The sequence below is a fragment of the Erinaceus europaeus genome, chromosome 1 (genome assembly GCF_950295315.1).
Source record: "Erinaceus europaeus chromosome 1, mEriEur2.1, whole genome shotgun sequence".
Classification (NCBI taxonomy): domain Eukaryota; kingdom Metazoa; phylum Chordata; class Mammalia; order Eulipotyphla; family Erinaceidae; genus Erinaceus; species Erinaceus europaeus.
Window position 1 is genome coordinate 43,340,082 of NC_080162.1, and position 24,399 is coordinate 43,364,480.

Sequence of the window (24,399 nt, forward strand, 5' to 3'; positions counted from 1 at the left end):
AATAAATCCTGTTGCCATGAATATCTTTGTTCATAACACTTTTCCTTAGGATCGATTCCAGGAGAGTGATTACTGCACCCAAATGTATGAACATTTGTAAGGCCCTTGACTTGTCTCACTGAGTTGTTTACAAAAGGACTGTACCAATTTACACTTCCACTTACAAAGGATGAGAGAGCCTCTATTAAAATGTTGAAAGGCAGGGCTTTCTAGAGCTCTTATAAATCATTGGCTCAGGCTGACTTAGGTTTGTCATATGGTCTAGTCATCTCCAAATAAATAAATACACATTTTCTATAGTTATGAAAACATGGCATGCGCAGAGTGCCAAACAACTATAAACGAACTTTGATTAAAGGAGGAAACCGGGTCTACTTGTTGAAAACTGGTAATGAGATAGTTTCCACCCAGCCGGGAAGCCCAGTCCTGGAGGGGGAGGGGAGCCTGCATGTCTTCTTCCATCTCTCCCCATCCTGAGGAAAGTGGCAATGAACAGGTCAGCCTTGTTTTATTATACTTTACTTTTTTTCCTCCTTTTTTTTTTTTTTTTAAAGATGGTATTTCATTTGTTTCCATATGGCTGGGTAGACAATACAAAAAATACGGTTGAAAACTAGCAGAAAACTTCTGTGGCAGGCGTTTCCTGTAAACGCAGCCCCACCGACTGGGGAACAGAGGATTAAGGCAGAGCCATTTTAGATTCGAGTCCAAATTCTACTTTGTTTCCTTGGGGACACGTTGTTCTTATTTATAGACTTCAAATAAAACTGCTTCAGGAACTGTTTATTTCTCTTCCTAGTATTCTTATTTTCTTTAAAGAATATAGTATGTCAGTTATAAATCCTTGTTGCAAATCCAATTGTAGTTGTTTGGTTGGAGAAATTTATGTGCCTTGTTTTTTTTTTTTTTTTTTTTGGTGTATGTGTGTGTGTGAGACTGAGAAAGAAAAAGTATCACTTGCCTGTCCAGTTTATGAGGGAGGAAAACAAAACAGAAGCGAGGTTGATAAGAAAATACTTAGCAAGATGGCCCTTAAAAGCCCAGCATTTGAATTTCGTACTTTTTTTTTTTTTTAAGAGAAAGTTCAGGAAAGACAGCCCTATTATCCTCATGTGCTTTTTACTGTTTTCATCTCACTCTTCCAAGTACTACTGAAGTCGTTCCTCCCAACAAGTGGGAACAAAACATAATCTCTGAAAATATTTTTAAGAGGACATGCAGGTTTGGTATTTGTAAAAATATGTCAACAAAATATGCTAACTTTTTTTTAAAAAAGTTGTTAAGGAAGCCTAAAGGATTAGTTTAGTGGAAGGGCTGTTTTAGAACCAGGAGACATCCGCGGAGAATAATGGCTTAATGTCATTCGGCTGACGTTTACTGAGTGATCTGCATGTGCCCAGCAGTTTAAATGCATCATTAATTTCCATTAGCTCATTTAACCCTCGCCTGATGGATGGGCGAGATGACTGTCCCCATTTTGCAGGTGAGGAAGGCAGGTAAAGTTAGGACCGGAATCCAGGAAGAATGAAGATTCTTACTCAATTCCGGTTTCCGAGATAAACCGGGTAGCATTGAAAGTTGGCAAGCCAAAAACCTTTAACTTTAAGAACTGAGTGAAGTGGGGCTTTGATTTAACTACAATGTGTAAGTGTTAAGACACCTGTCTGTTTTTGGGGGAGGGGGTTGAATGCTTGATTATGGGATTGCCCTATTAGGGTGTGGCTTCAACCTAAATCTCATCTCCAGTTTTTTTCTCCAATCCTAGTAAATTCCTGTAGGGTGTGGTTTGAAAGGACACACCTACAGTTTGGAGCTTTTTAATTCCACACCTTTCTCTGCCCCTACTCACTTTTAACTATCTCTCTTACGGAGGTGTGGTAGACTCCTCTGGACTTTCATTTTGGAGATTTCCAAGGAACTCTTCATAGCAGGTTATCGACCAACGTTTGTGAATCTCGCCTAGAATCAGGTAGCTTTCTTTAAATAATTTCACTTGCTTTGGCGATATGGGGGTGGGGTGGAGTGTGTTGGTGTGGATGGTTAATTATTAAGAACTACTAGGTTCGGTAGGGGATAAATCCAGGTCCAAATTTGTCTCCCTCACCTACTATAAATATACTTGCTTCACTTGTCCAGTTCCTTAGCAGAGAGAGACTTGGTAGGATTGTTATCGGAGTGTTGTTGAGTTCTATGACTGTGGCATTGGCTTTCATAATAATAGTGGTTTTCATTTTCTTTTTTTTTATTAAATATTTTATTAATTTTATTTTTGAGAGATAGACAGTTAGATAGAGAGAAAAAAACAAAACAAAACACCAGAGCACTGCTCAGCTGTGGCTTATGGTGGTATGGGGATTGAACCTTGAACTTTTGGAGCTTCAGGCATGAAAGTCTGTTTGCATAACCATTACGCTATCTTCCTCGCCTGGTTTTATTTTCTAAAAGATGTCTCTATTTTACTAAGTGAGGCCAAGGTGCTGCTCTGGATATATAGTGCCAGGGATTGAATGTATGCAAGCCCTATGTTCTTTTTTTAAAGTTTTATTTATTCATGAGAAATGATAGGAGAGAGAGAAAGAACCAGACATCACTCTGGTGGTACATGTGCTGCTGGGGATTGAACTTGGGACCTCATGCTTGAGAGTTTTGGACTCTTACCCACTGCGCCACCTCCCGGACCACGCAAGTCCAATGTTCTAACAACCAAGCCATTTCTACAGCTGCAATACTAATATGCTTTAATTGAGTGGTTACTACGTGCAAAATTCTCCCCTAAACATTTTGCAAATGAACACTTCTCTTCCTTCCAAACTCTTCATTGGTGATCATTGGTGAGTACTCTTCCTAGATAGACTCACTAGTAAGTATTCATTGCCCCCCCCCATCTGTAAAATAAAGGAAGCAGAAAGAGTTCAAATGAGATGGCATAGCTGGGTAGCCTGGAATCTTGTTTTGAACCCAAAAAGTCAAGTTTCAAAATCTGAACCCCTTGTCACAGTTCAGGGTTGCTTATTTATTTATTTAAGGAGAGAGAGAAGGAACCAAAATATTTTGGCGCAAGTGATGTTAGGGCTTGAACTTGGGACCTCGTAAGAGTCCAGTGCACCACCTTTTGGGTCACACTGACATCTTCCAGTCTGGCCAATGTGGATACTGATGTAGTCTGGGTCTTCAGAAATGCTGTATCTGTGCTTGGGCTATAATAAATACTTAATCAATGGCTACCATTATTATTCTCTATTCTAGAGCCAAGGTCAGTCATTCAGCACACACACAAAAGAATGGTATGAGTCAGCATGGGCTTTGGAATTAGGTCAGGCTAGAATTGTACTTTATTTTCTTGTAGAATTCTACTTTATTTGAGGGTCCGGGGACCTGCGGGGGAGTCGCTTCACAGGCGGTGAAGCAGGTCTGCAGGTGTCTTATCCTTCTCTCCCCCTATCTTCCCCTCCTCTCTTGATTTCTCTGTCCTATAAACAATGAACAACATCAACAACCACAATAATAACCACAACGGGCAACAAAAGGGGGAAAAATGGCCTCTAGAAGTAGTGGATTCATGGTGCAGGCTCTGAGCCCCAGCAATAACACTGGAGGCAAAAAAAGAAAAGAAAAAAGAAAACAAATTCTACTTTATTTTCAAATAAGTGAGAGAAGTAAACTATAAAGTGCTATCTTTTGATGGCTATATAGTTTCCTCAACTGTCAACGAATTTAAGTCTGCAAGCTAAGGGTTGAAGAGATAACATAAGGACTTTGATGCAAAGGACTTCCATGCTTGAGACACCAAAGGTCTCAGTTCCATCCCCAGCTGAATTATAAAAAATTCAGTCATAAGCCAAAGCTGAGCAAGGCTCTTGGCAAAATAAATAAAAATAAGCCTGTAAGCTAGTATAATTTGACTGAATACTAGAATTGGATAAATCAGGTGGATAGTTAAGACTGGCATATAGTTGGGACCTCAAAGAATTGATTTCTATCTTTCGTTACTATTATTTTCTTTTTTTTTTTCCCCACCAGAGCACTGCTCAGCTCTGGTTTATGGTGGTACTTGGGATTGAACCTGGGACTTTGTATAAGCATTATGCTAACTTACATTATGCTTATTACTTTGCATAATCATTATGCTAACTACCCTTCTTTATTACTAATTTCTATTGATAGCTTCCGTGTTGTAAAAGTAACCAGAAAATACTGATATAAATATCTTGAGTAATTTTGGCAAGAAGATGATCTGTGTTACTACTTGAAGAGTGTTCTTGGTTTATTTATTTTATTATTATTATTATTTTGTTATCTTTGTTTATTGGATAGAAACAATCAGAAATTGAGTGGGAAGGGGAATATAAAAAGGGAGAGAGACAGAGACACCTGCAGCACTACTTCACCATTTGTGAAGCTTTCCCCTTACAGGAGAGGACTGGGGGCTTGAACCATCACCCGGCCCCCTGAGTGTTCTTGGTTTATCAGTTCATTTAAAAAGCCTTTTTAATACCAGTTCCTTATTCCTCTGTTTATACAATCCAGTGGCTTTCAGCTTCATTGAGAGTCTAATCCAGCCTCAAAAGGCCCAAAGCCACCAACATGTATGTCCCTTCTCTATCCTAATTTCCAGACTTGTCTTCTCTTTTTACTCCACAAAGCCACAATTCATGCAGAACTCTGCCGTTCTCATGAAACACTGGATACCCTATTTCAGAGTCTTTGCCCAAGATGCTCTTTCTCCAGAACTCTGTATAGCTCCCACTTGCTATCTTTACTCTGATATCTTCCCCTGTGAAGTTTGCAACTACAATTTAAAAAAAAAAAAAAAAAAAAACCCAAAAAAAAAAAAAGCCAACTAATGGCTGAGAGAGATCCAGAGCATTATTCTGGCATATGCAATGCTAGGGATCAAACTCAGGACCTCATGTTCTACCCACTGTGCTACATTCTGGGCTGCACAGACTAAGTGTTTAAATTAGTCAACTCCACCATTCCCTGGTGCCTTTGCTTGTCCTTGTTTTTCTTTCTAGTACTTACCATCTATAATACTACATGTTAACTCTAGGGAAAGCATTTTGATTGGTGTACTTTTCCACTACAATCCCAACGCCTGGAGTCCTGCCTACTACGCAGTAGGTGGTGGTTCTTCTTTTTTTATTTTTTATTTGATAGAATTGAGAGGGGAGGGGGCTAGGTAGAGATGGAGAGAAACACACACAGACACCTGTGACCTGTTTCACCACTTGTTAAGCTTTTCCCCTGCAGGTGGGGGCCAGGCGCTTGAACCAGGGTCCCTGAGCATTGTTAATGTGTGAGCTTAACCAGGTGCACCACCGCCTGACCTCCACAATAGGTTCTTGATAAATAATTGAGTGAGTGAATGAAGAAACTCAGGGATGTTAAGATACTTCTTGTGTACCAGCTTCTGATCTAGTGCATAGAGGAAACTGACTGGTTTCCATTTTGGAGTCATCTCAGGTAGAAAAAAAATTAAGGGGTCGGGGTTTCGGCCGGTAGCACAGTGGGTTAAGCGCACATGGCGCGAAGCACAAGGACCGACTTAGGGATCCCGGTTCTAGGCCCCGGCCCCCCACCTGTGTGTGGGGGGTTACTTCAAGTGAAGCAAGTCTGTAGGTGTCCATCTGTCTCTCCCCCTCTGCCTTCCTTTCCTCTCTCAATTTCTATCTGTCCTATCCAACAACAACAACAATAACAACGACGATAAACAAGGGCAAAGGGGAAAAAACAGCCTCCAGGAGCGGTGGATTCCTAGTGCAGGCATCGAGCCCCAGCAATAATCCTGGAGGCAAAAAGAAAAAGAAAAGAAAATTAAGGGGCCAGGCCGTGGCACACCTGGTTAAGCACACATATTTACAGTGCTCAAGGACCTGGGTTCAAGCCCTTGGTTCCCACCTGCAGGGGGAAGCTTCACATGTGGTAAAGGAGTGCTGTAGCTGTCTCTCTGTTTTTCTCTCTCTCTACCTCTCCCTCTCAATTTCTTTCTTTGTCTCTATTCAATAATAAGTAAATGAATTAATGTTAAAATAATTTAAAAAAAGAACATATTCACCACTAGGCATGATCCAACAAATGTCATAAAGGAAGGATGAATGAACAAAGGGTGACAGCAGTGGCCCTTACATAGGGCTTTTAGGGGCTAGGAAAGGTGGTTGCAGATTGATTTTTGCTTGCAGGTAGCCTGTGTGTTTAAGGAGATTCAAAGGGAGGTGGGACATGCAGCAGAGCCAACAAGAGTGGGGTGGGTAAGCAGAGAATAATTTATCAGCCGTTTATCAAGAAGCAACAGCATATGGAAATATTCAGCATTTTATTCCCTGTCTCTTTTAATGTAGTTTGGAAGTCTGTTAGTTGGCAACTTAAAAAAAATTCATTAATGTAATTATTATTATTCTTTTTTAAACCAGAGCACTGCTCACTTCTGGCAGGAGACTGAACCTGGGACTTTTGAGCCTCAGGCAAGAAAGTCTTTTTCCATAACCATTATGCTATCATTCCCCACTCTATTTATTAACAAGAGAGAGAGAGAGAGAGAGAAAATGAATGAATCAGAGTATCACTCTGGCACTTGGGGGTCAAATTTACTGGGGACTCGGTGCTTGAGAATCTAACAGTTCACTCACTGTACCACCTCCTGGACCACAGCAACTGTTTTCTTATGACAAAAGTAAATTTTAACTATGTTTTACATGTAAAAATATAGAAATACTTAACCAACACTAAACTGCCTTGGACTCTTGCTTATATTAGAGTATTATACTTCTTGAGTATGTCTTCCCAACTCCTATAGCTGAATTTGTTTCTTCCCTTTCTTCCTTTATTAATGTTTTATTATTATATTTATATTATTATTTTTTGCCAGAGCACTGCTCAGCTCTGGTTTATGGTGATATCAGGGATTGAACCTGGGACCCTCAGGCATGAAAGCCTTTTGCATAACCATTATGTCTCTATTTCCTCTTTCCCTCTCAATTTTTTTTTTTCCTCCAGGGTTATTGCTGGGCTCGGTGCCTGCACCATGAATCCACCGCTCCTGGAGGCCATTCCCCCCCCCCCCCTTTTGGTGCCCTTGTTTTTGTAGCCTCGTTGTGGTTATTATTATTGCCATTGTTGATGTTGTTCGTTGTAGGATAGGACAGAGAGAAATGGAGAGAGGAGGGGAAGACAGAGAGGGGGAGAGAAAGATAGACACCTGCAGATCGCTTCACCACTTGTGAAGCGACTCCCCTGCAGCTGGGGAGCCGCGGGCTCGAACCGAGATCCTTCTGCCGGTCCTTGCGCTTTGCGCCAAGTGCGCTTAACCCACTGCGCTACCGCCCGACCCCCTATTGTTGTTTTTTTTTTTTTTTTAAACGGAGGTGGTGCAAGGATGCCTCTGGGCTTGGTGGATTTGTTGTGCAGGTGCCGAGTTCCTTTGATAATCCTGGTGGCAATTAAAAAAGTGAATCATAAGGATCCCGGTTCGAACCCCGGCTCCCCACCTGCAGGGGAGTCGCTTCACAGGCGGTGAAGCAGGTCTGCAGGTGTCTGTCTTTCTCTCCTCCTCTCTGTCTTCCCCTCCTCTCTCCGTTTCTCTCTGTCCTATCCAACAACGACGACAACAATAATAACTACAACAATAAAAAAAACAACAAGGGCAACAAAAGGGAATAAATAAATAAAATAAAAAAAATTAAAAAAAAAATTTAAAAAAAAAAAAGTGAATCAATGGGGGTCGGGCGGTAGCGCAGCGGGTTAAGCTCTGATGGCGCAAAGCGCAAGGACAGGCGTTAGGATCCCGCTTCGAACCCCTGGCTCCCCACCTGCAGGGGAGTCGCTTCACGAGTGGTGAAGCTGGTCTGCAGGTGTCTATCTTTCTCTTCCCCCTCTCTGTCTTCCCCTCCTCTCCATTTCTCTCTGTCCTATCCAACAACAATGACATGAATAATAACAACAACAGTGTTAAAGAACAAGGGCAATAAAAGGTAAAAAAAAAAAAAAAAAGCCTCCAGGAGCAGTGAATTCGAGGTGTAGGTAACAAGCCCCAACAATAACCCTGGAGGCAAAAAAAAAGTTTTAGCTATGTAGTCCTATGAGTGTGTATAGCTCTTTTTTTCTTTTCTTTTTTAAATTTTTCCAACTGCTATATCTTTATTCTCATTCATGTGGCCATTTTCCTTATGATAAACATGTAGTTTACTGCTAATATTTCACTGTTATAAGCAATGCTGCAGTGATGACCTTTCTGTATGTTTGTGTCCAGGTAGGTACCATAATTATTTGGTTATCTATTTATGCTTTTAATTGCTTAGTGTCTATTTTTCCTATTAAAATATGAGCTTCACAAGGGTTAGGAATCCAGGTTGTTTTGTATCGCAGTAGTTACTACCTGAGTGATGGAGGAAAAAGCAGGAGTGGTCAAGAAGTATTTATGGAATGAATACAGCTGGAAGGATGGATGAGGCCATGGTGTGGTTTTGTATCCTAAGAGAAGGAACCATGACTTATTTTAGGAAAATGGAAGATTTTTTTTCCCTTTTTTTGCCCTCCAGGCTCAGTGCCTGCACTATAAATCCACTGCACCTGGAGGCTGTTTTTTTCCCTTTTATTGCCCTGGTTGTTTATCATTATTGTTATTATTATTGTTGTCATTGCTGTCGGACAGGACAAAGAGAAATCGAGAGAGGAGGGGAAGACAGAGAGGGGGTGAGAAAGATAGATACCTGCAGATCTGCTTCATCACCCATGAAGCCAACCCTTTGCAGGTGGGGCTCGGTATCCCTTTTGTTGCTCTTGTTATTTATCGTTGTTGTTATTATTGTTGTCATTGCTGTCATTGTTGTTGGATAGGACAGACAGAAATCGAGAGAGGAAGGGAAGACAGAGGAGGAGTGAAAGATAAGACACTTGTAGACCTGCTTCACCACTCATGAAGCGACTCCCCTGCAGGTGGTGAGCGGTGGGTGGAATTGGGATCCTTGTGCTCTGCGCCATGTGCGCTTAACCCACAAAATGGAGGATTTTTTAAAATGTTTATTTATTCCCTTTTGTTGCCATTGTTGTTTTATTGTTGTTGTAGTTATTGTTATTGATGTCGTCGTTGTTGGATAGGACAGAGAAAAATGGAGAGAGGGGGGAAACGGGGAGAGAAAAATAGACACCTGCAGACCTGCTTCACTGCTTGTGAAGGGATTCCCCTGCAGGTGGGGAGTCGGGGGCTGGAAAAGGGATCCTTACACAGGTCCTTGCGCTTTACGCCACGTGTGCTTAACCCATTGCGCTACCACCAGACTCCCCAAATGGAAGATTTTTGCCAAGCACAGTAAGGGTACATTTGAGAGAGATACAGGCAGTCCTTGATTTTTTAAAAATTGATTTAATAATGATCGACAAGACTGTAGGATAAAAGTGCTATAATTCCGCACCTGGTTTTTAAAAAAAAAATTTTTTTTTTGATTTGATGAAAGACTTACATTAGCACTTGTTTTGACTATCTGAAAGAGATCCTAAAAGAGGATTTTCACATATATGACAGAAACAAAAAAGGGAAGAGTGTCTGGGGGTTTGTTTTGTAGTAAACTTTCTGAGAGCTAGAGTGGCTTTGCCAAGTTCTGTTCCTTGGAACTCTTTTCTTAGTATTGATACTGCTACTGTATGTTAGTGTTATTTGAAGTTTTCTGTTACTGGATATGATGTAGTAGGTTTTTTTTTTTTTTTAATCTGGGAAAGCTCAAGCAATTTTTTAAATAAGTTAATGGTCATTATTTCTTAGCTTTACACCATTTCAGCTTAAGAAAGGTTTCACTCTGCTTTTGGATGGCGAGGGAAGTCTGTATGGGGTGATGGGATTAGTAAGATTTATCAATTGGCTAGCTCTGAGGGACAATGTAAAGGAAGGCAGATTTTAGGCCCAGCCTAGGACATCTTAATTTTCTAGACCCCTGTTTATTGCTGCCCAGTTCTGAGCAAAAAGCACTCTGCTAATTGCTGCTGGGACATCAGTGTACATAACCTTTCTTCTCTACTTTTAAAGGAAAAATTTCAGCCTATTGGAGAAGGCTGACTGGCACTGTACAGGTAGGCAGGTAGTCTAGGGAGTGAGGAGGAGGTGGGAGGAGACTAACCCTGACACAACCAAAGGAAATTTTGCTGCTCCAGGATAGGGGGATGGGAGGAAGGTGGGGTGAGGGTGTCAGCCTTGCCCCAGAACCACATGTGGCCAACTGGTAAACATGCAGGAAATAGGGTGTCAAGAAATGTGCATAGAAGTAGATTTTTAGAAGTGAGGAAATTTAGGTTAGTGAGAGAGCTGAGGTTTGATCTTGGGTTCAAATTGCCTTCTTTGTGGTCTGGAAAGAAAGGGAAATAACTGTTAGTTATGTGACTTCAAGCAGGCTACACAACCATTATAAGCTATTTTAATTATTTATTTATTTTTGCCTCCAGGGTTATTGCTGGGGCTCAGTGCCTGTACCATGAATCCACTGCTCCCGGAGACCATTTTTTCCCCTTTTGTTGCCCTTGTTTTATTGTTGTTGTAGTTATTATTGTTGTTGTTAATGTCGTTCGTTGTTGGATAAGACAGAGAGAAATGGAGAGAGGAGGGGAAGACAGAGAGGGGGAGAGAAAGATAGACATCTGCAGACCTGCTTCACCACCTGTGAAGGGACTCCCCTGCCAGTTGGGGAGCCGGGGGCTCGAACCAGGATTCTTACACTGGTCCTTGCACTTTGCGCCACATGTGCTTAACCTGCCGCACTACTGCCTGACCCCCCAAGCTTCCTTTTTTAAGGGAAAGTCATAATAATAAAATGGTGAAGGTTGATAAGATCAGCTGGCTAAGTGCCATATTTGCTTATCAGTGACAGTTCTGATTCTATGATCATACCCTTGACATAAGGAGAGGAAAATGTCAACTTGAAATGAGACTATACCTTCAAGTTTGCCAAGCAATCATTGTTTCACCAGGATGAGATCTCTTGGGAGATAATCTTTCACTCAGGATACACTTATTTTTGAATTTCAATAGTTCTTTCAATTTTGCTTCCTTTTCCTTTCAGTAACTCTCATACTCTTGGACTAAAATCCAAAGTTTTCCATTTAATATTTTGGGCCCCTTTATAAAAAATTAGATGTCCACAGGTGTGGGGCAAAGTTCTTAAAAGGGGTCCTCCAGAGCCTGCCAGTCACAGCACCAGAAATTTTGTTTTTACTCTCAAAAGACATTAGAACTTTTAGGGAGGTACTTGATGTTATCAGGGTTGGCTTTCAAAAGTCTCTGTGTGACAAGACGTGTCTGTATTTCTGCTGGACTGATGACTTGGTAAACACTGTCGAACTCAAGAAAGATACCAGATCAATAACAGAAGTCTGCATGCTCTGTTGGCTGAACTCATATTCAACCTGACCGTATTTAAAGCATTCTCTGGTTGGCCTACCCCACAAAGCAAAAATTGTAATTAATGTATTTTAACAAATAAATTCATTATTTATTTCAAGTTCCTATTGTAACCTTCGGTGGTGGTGTGTAGTGACATCATATATCCCAGAATGATGCTCTGGTTAATTTTTCTCCTTCTTACTCTCTCTCTCTCTCTCTTTTTTTTTTTGCCTTTGGGGTTATCACTGGCCTTTGCTACCAACACTAGGAATCCACTGCTCCTGGCAGCCTTTTTTTTTTTTCCATATTTTGTTACATAGAACAGAGAGAAATTGAGGGAAGAGGGAAGGGTAGGCAGGCACCTTCAGATCTGCTTCACCGCCTGTGAAGCGGACCCCCCCCCCCCCCATATCATGGGGAGCCAGAGGCTCAAACTCATCCTTGTGTTGGTCTTTGCACTTCATACTATGTGTGTTACCACCCGGTCCCCCTCATTTCTCTTTCTTGAGTGCATTAATCTCCACCAAAGGGGAAGGAGCTGAAGAGAAAAGTGAAATCAAAGACTGAATACTTTTCCTAGTCAACTTCCCCTCAGGACTGCAAATACAACTCCATCTGCTATTGTCTATCTCTCTCTAAGCTTCAGCCATGAGGGATTCTTTCTGAACTAGAGCTATTAGACCTGAGGTTCTCTCTGCCCAGCACTCTTCCTTTCTTTGGTAAGTCAGTACCTTTTTCTGTTTTTTTTTTTTTTAACAGAGCACTGCTCAGCTCTGGTTTATGGTAGTGCAGGGGATTGAACCTGGGACTTTGGAGCCTCAAGCATGAAAGTCTCTTTGCAAAACCATTATGCTATTTACCCCTGCTGAATTTTTTTAAAAAATTTATTTATTTTTAAAGTTTTCATTTAGAAAATGGAAACACCAACAAGACCACAGGATACTGGGGCATTTCTGAATTATTTAAGACTGTTATTTTCTGATACATTCCAAAGAAAATAGGGACATCCTTTTGCTTACTCTATAAGTGGCATCCATCTTCAGTGTCTATAACTGTGGTAGGCCTCTAAAATTCAGACAATAAATTTTCCTTAATTTTCTAAAGAGTCTTATAACCCTAAATATTTATTTGGATAGTTATATTATGATGCAGCTATTTCTTCATTTAGCCCTCTTCCTTCTGGTTGTTCTTCTTAGTTTTAGAGAATTAATTGGGAGTGGGGGGTAGATAGCATAATGGTTATGCAGAGACCCTCATGCCTGAGGCTCTAAAGTCTCAGGTTCAAACCCCCCCCCCCACAAGCCTGAGCAAAGCAGTGCTCTGATTAAAAAAGAGAGGGGGGTGGGTGGGAGAGGATTAATTGGTGGAATATATTGTATGAAAATGGGTACCATAATGAATATACTAGGCTGGGAAGATAGCTTAATGGTTATGCAAATGACTAATGCCCTAGGCTCTCTGCCTAGCAGCACCTTAAACTAGAGATGAGCTGGATCAGTTCTCTGGAAATAAAGAAATAAACAAAATATATATAATTTATCTCATCTCATGGCATGCATCACCAGAGTTACACTTTTATTATTTTTATTTTATTTATTTTTATTCCCTTTAGTTGCCCTTGTTGTTTTATTGTTGTTGTAGTTGTTATTGTTGTTGTCGTTGTTGGATAGGACAGAGAGAAATGGAGAGAGGAGGGGGAAGACAGGAGAGAAAGATAGACACCTGCAGACCTGCTTCACCACCTGTGAAGCGACTCCCCTGCAGGTGGGGAGCTGGGGGCTCGAACCAGGATCCTTATGCCAGTCCTTGCGCTTTGCTGCCACCTGCGCTTAACCCGCTGCGCTGCTGCCCGACTCTATTTTTATTTACTTTTTTTACCAGAGCACTGCTCAGCTCTGGTTTATGGTGGTATGGGGGATTGAACCTGAGACTTTGAAGCCTCAGGCATGAAAGTCTCTTTGCATAACCATTATGCTGTCTGTTCCCATCCTTACTTTTTAAAATTAAAAAAAAATTTTTTCCCCTTTTGTTGCCCTTCTTTATCATCAGTTATTATTATCGCTGTCGTTATTGTTGGCTAGGACAGAAATCGAGAGAGGAGGGGAAGACAGAGAGAAAGACAGACACACCTGCAGACCTGCTTCACCGCCTGTGAAGCGAACCCCCTGCAGGTGGGTAGCCCAGAGCTCAAAACAGGGATACTGATGCCCGCCCATGCGCTTTCTGCCATGTGTGCTTAATCTCCTGTAACACCACCCAGCTCCCTACACTTTTTTTTAACCAGAGCACTGCTGCTGGTTATGGTAGTGCAGGGGATTGAACCTGGGACGTTGGAGCCTGAGAGGCATGAGAGTATCTATACCCCCTCATCCACTTTTTTTTTCTTTGAGATGAGAACTTTTTAAGATCTTCCTCCTCTTCTTCTGCTTCCCTTTCCTTTTGTTCCTTTCTTCATCCTTTATCATCATTCCATTTTATGAATAAGGAACTGAAGCCTCTAAACATTAAATAATATTCTGGGGTTAATGTAGTTTTCAAGGAGGTAGGTCCAGAGTATTTGAGTCCAAGCAATTGGAGAACAGACATCTGCTACCTTGTCAGAGAGTACCCCTAGAGAGCCATTTCAAAATACCCTCTGGAGGAACAGACCGGATTTCCTGAAAGAGGAGTGCCGGGCAAAAGGAACCTCAAGAAGAAAGGCTGTAGGTCAGGGAGGTCTAATGGCTGAAGCTTAGAACCCTAAGTAAAGGGCTTGCCAAGACTTGAGACTAGAGCTAGCAAGGGCCAGATATACAGGGCTGGTGAGGCAAGACTGGAGTTTGTTCTTTTTTTCCTCAGGCAATAGGAAGCCATTAAGCAGGGCGGTGACATGATCTGATGTACACTGTAAGAGATCTCTTGGGCTATGGGTTGGGGAATGTATTAAGGCAGAAGTTTGGAATATGCTCACTCAGTATATATGGAGAGAGCAGAGAGCTGTCTGTTGGACTAGGTTTGTGGTAGAGGTGAACAAAGATGAGATATTAAGATATAAGCTTGCTCTAGTGTATTAAAGGTACGTGGGTGGGTGGGGATATAAAGGAAATACGTGGTTTGAGTTCTAGGTTTTAGCTACATAAAAAAGTGGATGGAAGATGTGGCTCTCTGTATCCAGATGATAAAAATTGGAATTTAATAAACATTAACTATCTTCTTCTTTCCCCTCCTCCTAAAGTTTTCCCCTTGTGGGACAAACAGCTTTAAAGAACTGCTCTCAAAGTTTCTTGTACTTTTAAAAGAAACTTTACATTTACATGAGTGAAGCCATCCTCGGAAGACCATCCAGAATATTAGAAGCCATAAATAAATCGTGCTTATTAAGGGTTGAAGGCACTAATGAAATTTGCCAATGGGACAGTTAATATAAACAATATTATTTACGTACTATCCTGATAAATCAAAGGCAAAGTCAGGCTTGTATTGAAGCCTATTTAAATTGAGCTTATTCGTGGCCCCTCCCTTTTTTGTTTTGCTTATAAAAACCAGCTATCACATCTCTTCCAGTATTGCTGTGAGCCAGGTGGATTGACCAACTCAGAAGGATTCTCCAGGTTCCAAACACAGCCTCCACTTCTGAAAGGTAATTTCTGCTATTCATTTTTGTCATACATTATTACAGTGTTCTATAGAGGGGTTAACATTGTGAGATGGCTTGAGTGGGATCAAGAAACTTAATAGGAAAGAGAGAAGTGTGTTCCCTGGAGTTGTTGGTGATCCCTACTTAATTTAGTGCATTCAGTCGAATTAAAAGGGCTGTCCCGAATTCCTTCTCAAATGTCCTTTGTAGTTTGCAGAAGCTGGCAGGTCTGCCTAACTTTTTCACTTTCCTTTCCTGCTAACTCCTTGCTGCAGTTTTTCTGGTTTTCCTACTCTGAACACTGAATTCTTCTTTAAATCAAGTATCTATGTTGGCTTCTTTTCAGTTCCAGTGATTTACATAGTTTCCAAATTATTTTTCTATAATAGTTTCACAGTAAAATAAAGACTTGGAAAATTAGATCAGGCGGCATTCTGTTCTAAGCAAGGCTATACCCTTAAAAGATTATTCCAATAAATGTTGAATATAGCAAGTTAGATGGTATTATTATTAATTAATTACTATTATATCTAAAAAGATTGTGGCAGGCAGGATCTGAACAGAAAATCAGAAGTTAGCTAAAGGAAGAGGTCTCCTTTCATGAGGGTTAAATCAAAGATAATAGTGTCATTTTATAAGTGCAAACTGGGAAATTTCCCTTAAGGAGAGCTGGTCTATTTGGATAATTGTGAAAAATGAGGTGTAGCTGATGTTTGTCGTATTCAAGAGAAGTAAAGTGGGGCTTTTTGGCCCTTTTCCCAGTAATGTAGAGCATCAGCTTCTATTCGAAGGGGAAGGGACAGGGACATTTCTGGTTCCATTCTTTGTTTGTGTTGCCTGCTTCTCTGCAGCACCTGACTCCTTTCCAGATAGTCTAGCTGGGGGTGGGGTGGAGTGGGGTGTGTGTGTGCGTGTTGGGGGGGGGGGTGAAGGCAAAACAGGATTATGTGTGGGTGGAGCTAAGTCTCTGTGGACCAACATTCGATTTTCAATTTTCATTTCTGACAATAATACCAGTTCTTAGCTTTTACTACAAATCCAAATGTGCCTAGAGTAATAACTCACGGGGTTTCCATTTTTAATTGTTTCAACTATACACGTTTTCCAAATAAACCCTCAGTAGTGGTCTCCACATTCTAAGTGTGTGTGTCTCAAGATGCCCTTACAGAGAGTACAGATTACTCTGTGTCCCTTTAAAAACATGGCATATATCTGCCACCCGGCACTCAGTCACTGACAGAATTTTGCACTGATTTCCCAGTTTTATTGGCAAGTCTCCAGGAATAAGGTTCTTTGTAATTCTTTGCTCAAACATAAGGATCACACATAAAACTCTTAGCAGATAGAGCTGCTAATACAATTATCTTTCCATTTTAAAAGCTACAGTACGTTTTTTTTTTGGGGGGGGGAGATGAGTTGTGGGGGGGGGGAAGAGGAACAGTAACCAACAAACCATATGAGGCTATTATACTAACTGTGGTAGCTCTGTGAGAACACAGAAAAAGCACATGCACACACACACACAAAGCATTATTTTCTGTTCTGCTCAGAAAATAATTCAGCAGCAACAAGGTATTCAAGCCATGTGCGTTATTGTTTCCTAGTGACGACTTTTCATCAGAACATTTTATTGCTTTCCTAGTCCAGCTGAAAAGTTTGGATTTTTCTTTCTGCTCAATTTTGACACTAGGATTTTTAACTATCAGGGCTATTGTGTTTACAGCATTCAAGGTTTCAGAGTGCAAAGGTTATCCATTAACATGTAGAGTGAGGCTACCTACCCTTATGTTAAGATCCAACCTGGTTCCACTGGTTCTTAGCTTTGTTTGGTAGCAGTGCTCCAAGTCTTTTGTTTTGATGAGTTAAATGAAGTTTGTTTATGAAGAGTATGGTTTTGGACTGTTGTTGTAGGATGTGACTATCTGGCATTATAAATATTTTTGTAAAGAAGAGGTATCTTTCCTGAGAAAAAGAAGCCTAGTATAGAAAGGATTGCTATCTGTGTACTTGAATAGAAAAGAAGAAAAAAAAAAAAATTCTGGGCTAAGAATCTACTTCTGGCACTGCTAATTGTAAGTCATTGGTTCACTTCCTTTTTTAAAAAAGACTAACCATACCATATGTGGGGGTAGTACTTAGATATAAAATGACAGCAAAATGTCACAGTTGACAAATTCCTCCCCTTTGCGAAGATGCTTTCTTTCAAATTCCATTTCATATTTATTAAAGATCTTATTGCTCACCAACAGAATTTTATCAGTGCTTTTGGGCCTCGACTATTAAATATATTCTGTAAGCATCTTTCTTGATCTGGTTTGAACATTCAATTTTGGAAACCACGCAGGCCAATAAGAAAAATACCCTGCTAGTTTGTTTGTGGTGGCATACACAATTCCCTTGGCATTTGCATTTATTTGCATCTTGGGGTAGAAAACTTGGATGTGATTGTTGGTTCCTCCTTGGGACGAGCTTAAAATGTGGGAATAGTACAGGCTTTCCTTGAGAATTACAGCCTTTCTTTCTTCCCCCACCACCCCCTTTTTTTGTTTTGTTTTTGTGAGCAAGGAGAACAGTTGGGATGGGAAACACTTTGAACGAGTTGGGAATGGGGAAGAGGAAAGGATTTTTTTCCTCTCTAAAATTTAAGCCCGGTTTCATTCACGTGGATTTCTATCAAAGCCAAATTGATACTTGGAACCTATACCAAGTCTAGAAATTTTAAGTTAATAATAGCTGCGCCACCAGAGCGCTTTTAGAATAACAGAAGGATAGCTTTATGAAGATACTGACTTCAAACAAAACCTCTGGAATCATTGTCTTCTTGACCTTCCTCACACTTAAAAAAAGTATGAGTGCACAGCTGTCTTTCGGTCTCCCCAGATGGGTGCAAAGGCATTTTGTTTGTTGGAAATTCTGGACGACCCAAGAGTTGGGGCTCCCAGTCCCTCCCCTCGCCCAGGCACACCTTGCCAGGGAGGGTAAGCCGGCGAGGCTGGGGCTGGGATATGCGCCTGCGCACTGTCTTAGCGGCCCCCCTCCCGGTGTACCTGTCACTGGAACCGCCAGGGCGCGCGCGGGCCACGTTGAGCTGGAAGGCGGGAGGCTAGGGGTGTGGGGGCGGCCAGAGGCGTGCGCGTGCGCGAGAACAACAGTCCCTGAGAAGGGAGGGCGCGCGTGCTCGCGTTGGGGGGCGGGGCCTTGCAGCGATGGGCGGGGAGGGGGCGCGCCTGCGCACATCACGTGGGCATAGGGGGCGGGGCCGTGGCCCGGTGTAGGCTGGAGGCGGGGCATCTCGGAACGGCGGGGCCGAGGGAGGGCGCAACAGCTGCTCCCTGAGCACTTTCTGACCCAACAGTCCCCCGGCACCGGACGTACGGCGCCCAGGAGGCTCTAGGGACCCCCCGCGCCTGCACTGTCCCCGCGCGGACGAGTAGGGGGCGCCCGCGCCTTTGCCCCCCGTGCGCACCCCCCACCCCGCTCACCTTAGCCCTGCGCCCGAGGTGAGCCCGGCCCCCCAAGTCCTCCGGGCGGGGGTGGGATGGGGGTGGCCGCTTTTTTTTTTTTTAAATCCATTTTGCCGGGTGGTGGTGGTAGTGGTGGTTGTGGGGGGCGGCCTCTAAGACGCGAGACCACCACCCCCGGGATGGCTGCGCTCAGGGGACCCCCATCCCCTAAGTCAGCCTGTATTTGGGGGGACCAGTGCGGGCGTGGAATCGGGAGGTGTCCGCACAAAAGGCCGAGAGCAACTCTGCGTCGCCTCCCCTCCCTCCTGCCTTCCCCGCCCCCCTCCCCTCGCCCTCTCCCTCCTCATTCAAACCCCCGGCTCGCTCGTGTGGTGTCAGTTCAGTCCCGGCCGCCGCCGAGCGAGGAAATGGCCGAGGAGCCGGAGCCGCAGGTAAAGGGGGCGCGCCCCCCTCCCGCGCCGGGCCCCAGGGGGCGCCCCGCCTCGCCTCGCCCCTTGGGGGGGGGGAGTCCCCTGGCTTCGGAGCCCGCGCTCGAGCCTCGGCGGCTTCTGGTCATCTCGTCCCCCTCCTCCACCTTCTCTCCCCGGCGACCCGCCGGACCCCCCCATTTTCTCAGCGCCCCGTCTCTAGACTCTGCGGCTCCTCTAGGGCGCCCCCCTCCCCACCCGGCTTCCCTGCGGCTCCGGCGGCGCGAAGGTGTCGGGCGCCTCCCCGGTGTGTACCCACAGTGTAGCCCACCACACTCACTCGGCGCCGGGGTCGGGGAGCCCCGGGGGAGCGGCGGTGCGGGGGTCGGGGCTGCTCTGGAAAAGTTGCGTGACTCGCCGGACCCGGCGGGGCTCCCAGTGTGCCCGAGGTGTCTTGGGGCGTGTGTATGGGGGGGCGGGGAAGGTGAGCACTGGGGGCGGGGGGGTCCCCCGCATCTCCCGGGGAGTGGCCGGGGCAAGTTGAAAGAGCCAAAACAATGCGTCCTAACAGGCGTCCCCCGCAAACAATGGCCGGGACCGTCCTCACGGGCCGGGCGAGGGACGCGTCTACAAGGGCCCGAGGGGAGGGGCTTGGCCCGACCGCCGACCCCACGGGGTGGGGGTGGGGGACCCCGTCCGGCGCCCCCCAAATCCGTGCGGGACGTGTCGGTCCTTTGCCCATCCTGGAGCCGGCGCTGCGCGGGGCTGCGTGTCCTGGAGGAGGCGTGCGAGGAGAGGGTCCTCCCCATTTCATTTTTCAAGATTTAACAACTTTTTATTATTATTATTATCCACTGTTCACTGATTTCTGAAAACGTCTCTGCAGAACATCAGTCTAGTCCAGTTTTATGGGAGGACCCCCCCCCCCCCCACAATCAGCCGGAAAACAACGAACTCCGAAGGGCAGGAGAGATTGAAATGTTAGCCTAAAAGTGCCTCTTTTTTCTTCTTCTTCTTTTTTTTTTTTTTGAAGGGAAGTTTCTGCCAGGAGGCGCTGAGTGGCGAAACCGCGCAGTTTCAGATGTAGGGAGAGAGAGAAAGAAAGAGAGGAAGGAGCCCTTTTCATTATAGATTTTACTCTATAATGAACGCAGGGAGGGGAGGCGCTGCTGGGGGTCGTCCCCGGCGGTGGATCGGGGTGTCCTTGGGGGTCCGGACCCGGCTGGAGGGGGGCGAGGGCTCCCGCAGGTCCTGGGTTGGGACCCCCTTATTTTAGGATTCAGACTTGGAGCCACGATTCTTGATGGGGTGGGTGGGCTGAGTTCCCGGAGCAGGGGAGAGCCCCCAGTTAGTTACCATTTAGCTCCCCCCCACCCCCCAGGAATCTGTTCATACTTGCGACAGCAGAAAACCTTCCCCTTTTCCAAGATAAGGATGGTCACTAAAAAGTTGGGAGGCTTCAGCGGTGTCTGCCATGCCCTCCCTGACCCCCCGAAATTCCTTGAGCCTCAGTGTATCTTTATGAATCGGGCTGTGGGGCTGGAAGGCTCGAACATTCCTAAACGTGTAGGAAATAAATGGCGGTTGCAGGGTCCCCGGCCGCGGGGGCGGGGGCGGGGGCGATGGTCGGCGTCGTGCATCCTCCCGCCCGCCCGCCCGGCTTCCTGGTTTTCTAGATGGGTTGGAACCATTAAGCTGTATGTTTTAAGAAGCCTAGGTCTGATTTAGTTCAGGTTGATTCAATTATGTCTTCATCGCTTTTGAGTTGGTTGAACGAGTTGACATGAGATTAAGCTCAACAAAAGAAAAGGCAGGGTAACAACAGCTGCCGTCCAGGCCTGGCCACTAGGTAGGGGTCTTAGGAGGCCATTTACCTCTCCTTTTGTATGTGCTTAGAACATTTAAAATGTTCGTTTACTGTACTTTTGGGTCGCCTCCCTCACCCCCCACCCGTCCCCCAGAGATGGGCTGCCCTGATTGGTATCAAATAAGACTTAAAAACATTGGATTCTGTTGTACTTTGAGAATGAGTAATGGATGTAGTTTCTGAAAAGCCTTCAGTATCTGTAGTGACAAGTGTAGAAATAACCTAATTGCTTTTTTTTTTTTTTTTTTTGGGTCTGAAAAATGTAACATTCAGACCACTAGTTTGTGCTTGCTTAGTTAATGAGTCCTCAGAACTTTTAAGGTGTGTCCTTAATGGTAGATGACTTTCTGAGAAGTCATGTTTATTTTAGATACTGTTTTGTTCAGTATTCTAAAGACTCTAATAGTGTGTTTTTGATCCCAGTTTGGTCGAAATCAAACACCCCTCCCCCCCATTGCTGCCATTTTAGATCAGTTATAAGTATTAGACTTAGGAGGCAGTGACTTATTTAAAAGTTCAGTTGTCAATTGCTGCAAGAAGAATTTATAGTTCATTGACTTGTTCAAAATAGGATCAATAATCTGCTTTTTTTTTTTTTTTTAAATGATTTAAAGTGAAGGGGAAGACTGCTCTTAGAAGTACACAAATGTTAGTTGCTTGCTGGAGGAGGAAGTTAGGAAAAGATCACAACTTTTCCCAATAAAGGACACATACTTTGTACTCGGTGTCTACCAACTTCTTTCAGTTTTTATCTTCACACCTTTCTATCATTTTACAGTTTGACCTTTTGCTTATATATATATGTGTGTGTGTGTGTGTGTGTGTATTTACTTGAATTTGAAGTTTTGCAGTTGTCTTGGCTTTATATTATTCCCTGTCACTGCTTCATCCAAAAAAACCCTCAAACATTTTAACCAAAAAGTTTACTGTATAGAGTATTTTCCTCTTGGATCTGGGGAATCTATTTAGATAAGTCTGATTCTCATTCCCCTCCCCTTTCTCCACCTCCCTTCTTAGAGAGGAAGAGAGGGGAGTGAAGATTTGGCTAGCTTTTAGGTGGAGGTAGATTTGCATTCTCTTTGTAATTCTCTAGTTTTGGCTGTAACTTTAGGGAGTACTAGGGAGCCCCTGATTTCTCTCCAGTTGATCTTTTAAAGAGAATCTGAAAATAAAACAGTTTGCTTACAAACTGATGAAATAATTAAGGAATAGAATGACCTGGCATTGGCAGAATCCCTTTCAGCTCCTCATTTCAGATAAATGCTAATCACTTTCTTTTAACAACATTTATTATGAAAACCGCATGTTTTTGCCACAGCAGGGCTACCCTTCCCTCACTGTGCAGTACTCTTTAATTCTGTGATGCTTGATTAGAGCCTCAGGGGTCCCCCAAAGATGTGCTGTTTTTTCACTTTATAAAATTACATTATTTTCTCATAGTGGTCTCAAACACGAAAATGACTAATAATTTATTATTATTATTATTAGTAGTAGTAGTAGTAGTAGTAGTAGTGGTAGTAGTAGTAGTAGTTTTACTGACTTGACCATCTTGACTGGTTGCTATCTACTATTTGAAGTCAGTTTTGTATATCTTGTACCATAAATGATTGGACCTTTTTAAGCTTTGTGATGAAGCTTTGTTCCCATTTGCTTAAAAAAGTTGAGATTGTTTCTTTTCACGGAGTGAGATTGTTTCTTTTCACATACCTCAGTAGAGCTTGTTTTTAAGGTTGCTGGGTAAGGCTATTTTTAATAGTTTATTCCTGATTTCCTATTTAGGTTGAATCAGTATGTTTAGTTAGTGTATTAGAAGGTGAAACCAAAGTACTGAATAGTGGCTTTATCTTTGCAAACTTTTGGATATACACATGCAGTAGGAATGAAACATGAAAACTATTGACTACTATTGGAAAAACAAATGTTGTGGTTTTTAAGTTAAATGACAATTGGAATGTATGGATGAACTTTAAAATTACTGAGGCATTAAAAGTAAAACCTAGGAAGATTTAACACCTAGTAGATGGGAGTCATAGGCATCTCACTCACTCAAATGAAATACTCTTGACAGGGAAGAGTTAAGTTACTGCATGTAAATTAATCCGTGGCAATGGAATAGTGGAATTTATATATTTCAATCTCCAGATTTTTTTTTTTTTTTTTTGGGAGTGTAGGGTGTTAACTAAAATGCATGTAAATTGACAATGTAAATTACACAAAGACAGCAGGAAATTTCTTAAATTTGGGTGAAGGGAGCTTCTTGATATCTGCTAAGGGCCTCATGTTTGTGCCAGTAAACTCCTTAAATACTGGCTTTTTGGAATCAGATCATAGGGATAGCTTCCCAGCCCCCTTCAACTGATAATCTAGGCACATTTGCAGTGATATGTGAGGCAGAGGATTTTGACTTTAGACCATGAGGCTGATAGAAATCTGACTTTGAGGAAGTAGAAGGGCAGAGCCCATGCTTTCCTAAAATCTGCAGCTCATGGTGAGTAGTCTCCATTCTTCTATAAAGCCGTCTTCCAAACAAACTGGGGGGGGGGGGCACTTGTTAGTCAGCTGCCTCCACAATTGCCCTTTTATTCTTAACTTTGGAATGCTCATTTAAAAACTTTACATTTGAACATTTGTTATTGAACTGTGCTTACCGGTTCATCACTTCCTGCCTAGGGTAGCAGCATAACTGAGTTACTGGAAATTGGGGGCCAGTTAGGCAATTATATGTTAATGTTGAGAAATAAAATTACTAAAACTTAAAAGACAAGTTGTATGAGAGAATTTAATTCCTTAACCTCTGTTCTTAAGCTTTCATCAAAGTTGATTGTAGCCTACATATTAACTTCTATTAAGAGCCATCCAGGAGATAGTAGTTTTTAAATAATTCTCCTGTGATGCTGCTACTCACTAGTTGGTAGTGTGTCAGAAAACATTTTGAATTGAAAATACAGTTATGTGAACTGAAATAAAGATCAGCTATGTTTTGTTCTAGAGTCAGTATTAGGAGTATTGTATTTATTTATTTATTTATTTATTTATTGAGTATCAGAATAGTTTGAACAGTTTAGTTGAACTAGAAGTATTTTTGTTTTCTTTTGTTTCGTGAGTGAGATAGGTTTCTTTTTCTTTTGTAGATGAATGTCCTAACTCAAAAGGAGACCTTTTCCTAATTTTGAAAGCCAACAGGTGACATGAAAGAGCCTGACTTTTTTTAGTACTTACTCAGCAAAGATGAGGACTATTTAAAAGTTTCTAAAGAAAAATCTCAGGCTTTACAAGGCATCTCCTATGTTTATATTTAATCTGAAGTTAGTTATGTTGGGTATAATTAAAAACACTGATCATTTGACCTGAAAAAAGGAGGTTGAAGATGTGCAGAATAATAGATATTGAAGGGTGTGTGTGTGTATACACTAAGTGGTTTCTCTGTACACAGTTGGATGCAGGTAAGGATAGAACAGCTTCTTGTGATTGCTTTTTCAGATTTTTTTAATAGTACTGTTTAAAATCTTTCCAAAAACTTTAAAATATTGTCTAATAACAAGCTTATTGGTAGCAATGCTTAATCTTGTTTAATTAAAATTCTTAGAATTTTTCTCATATCTTTTTCAGATCAAGCTGGAATTTGTAAGTCAGTTTATATAGACTACACTTATTTGTTAGCATTGATAATACTGAAACTAAAA

At 42.6% G+C, this 24,399-nt stretch overlaps 1 protein-coding gene across 4 annotated transcripts in view; it reads left to right on the top strand.

Moving 5' to 3' along the window:
* The first annotated feature begins 366 nt into the window (after positions 1–366).
* The window catches only part of ZNF217 (zinc finger protein 217), a 49,655-nt gene continuing 25,622 nt past the window's right edge, over positions 367–24,399 (top strand). The window contains exons 1-2 of one of the 4 annotated variants that reach the window (XM_016192505.2): positions 367–496; positions 14,906–14,981. The gene's annotated coding sequence lies outside the window, so the exon portion shown is untranslated. Of the gene's footprint in view, positions 497–1,842; positions 1,970–14,905; positions 14,982–18,251; positions 18,479–18,559; positions 18,874–24,399 lie in introns of those variants that run through there. The other 3 variants (XM_060185146.1, XM_007532997.3, XM_060185136.1) reach the window with 3 other exon arrangements.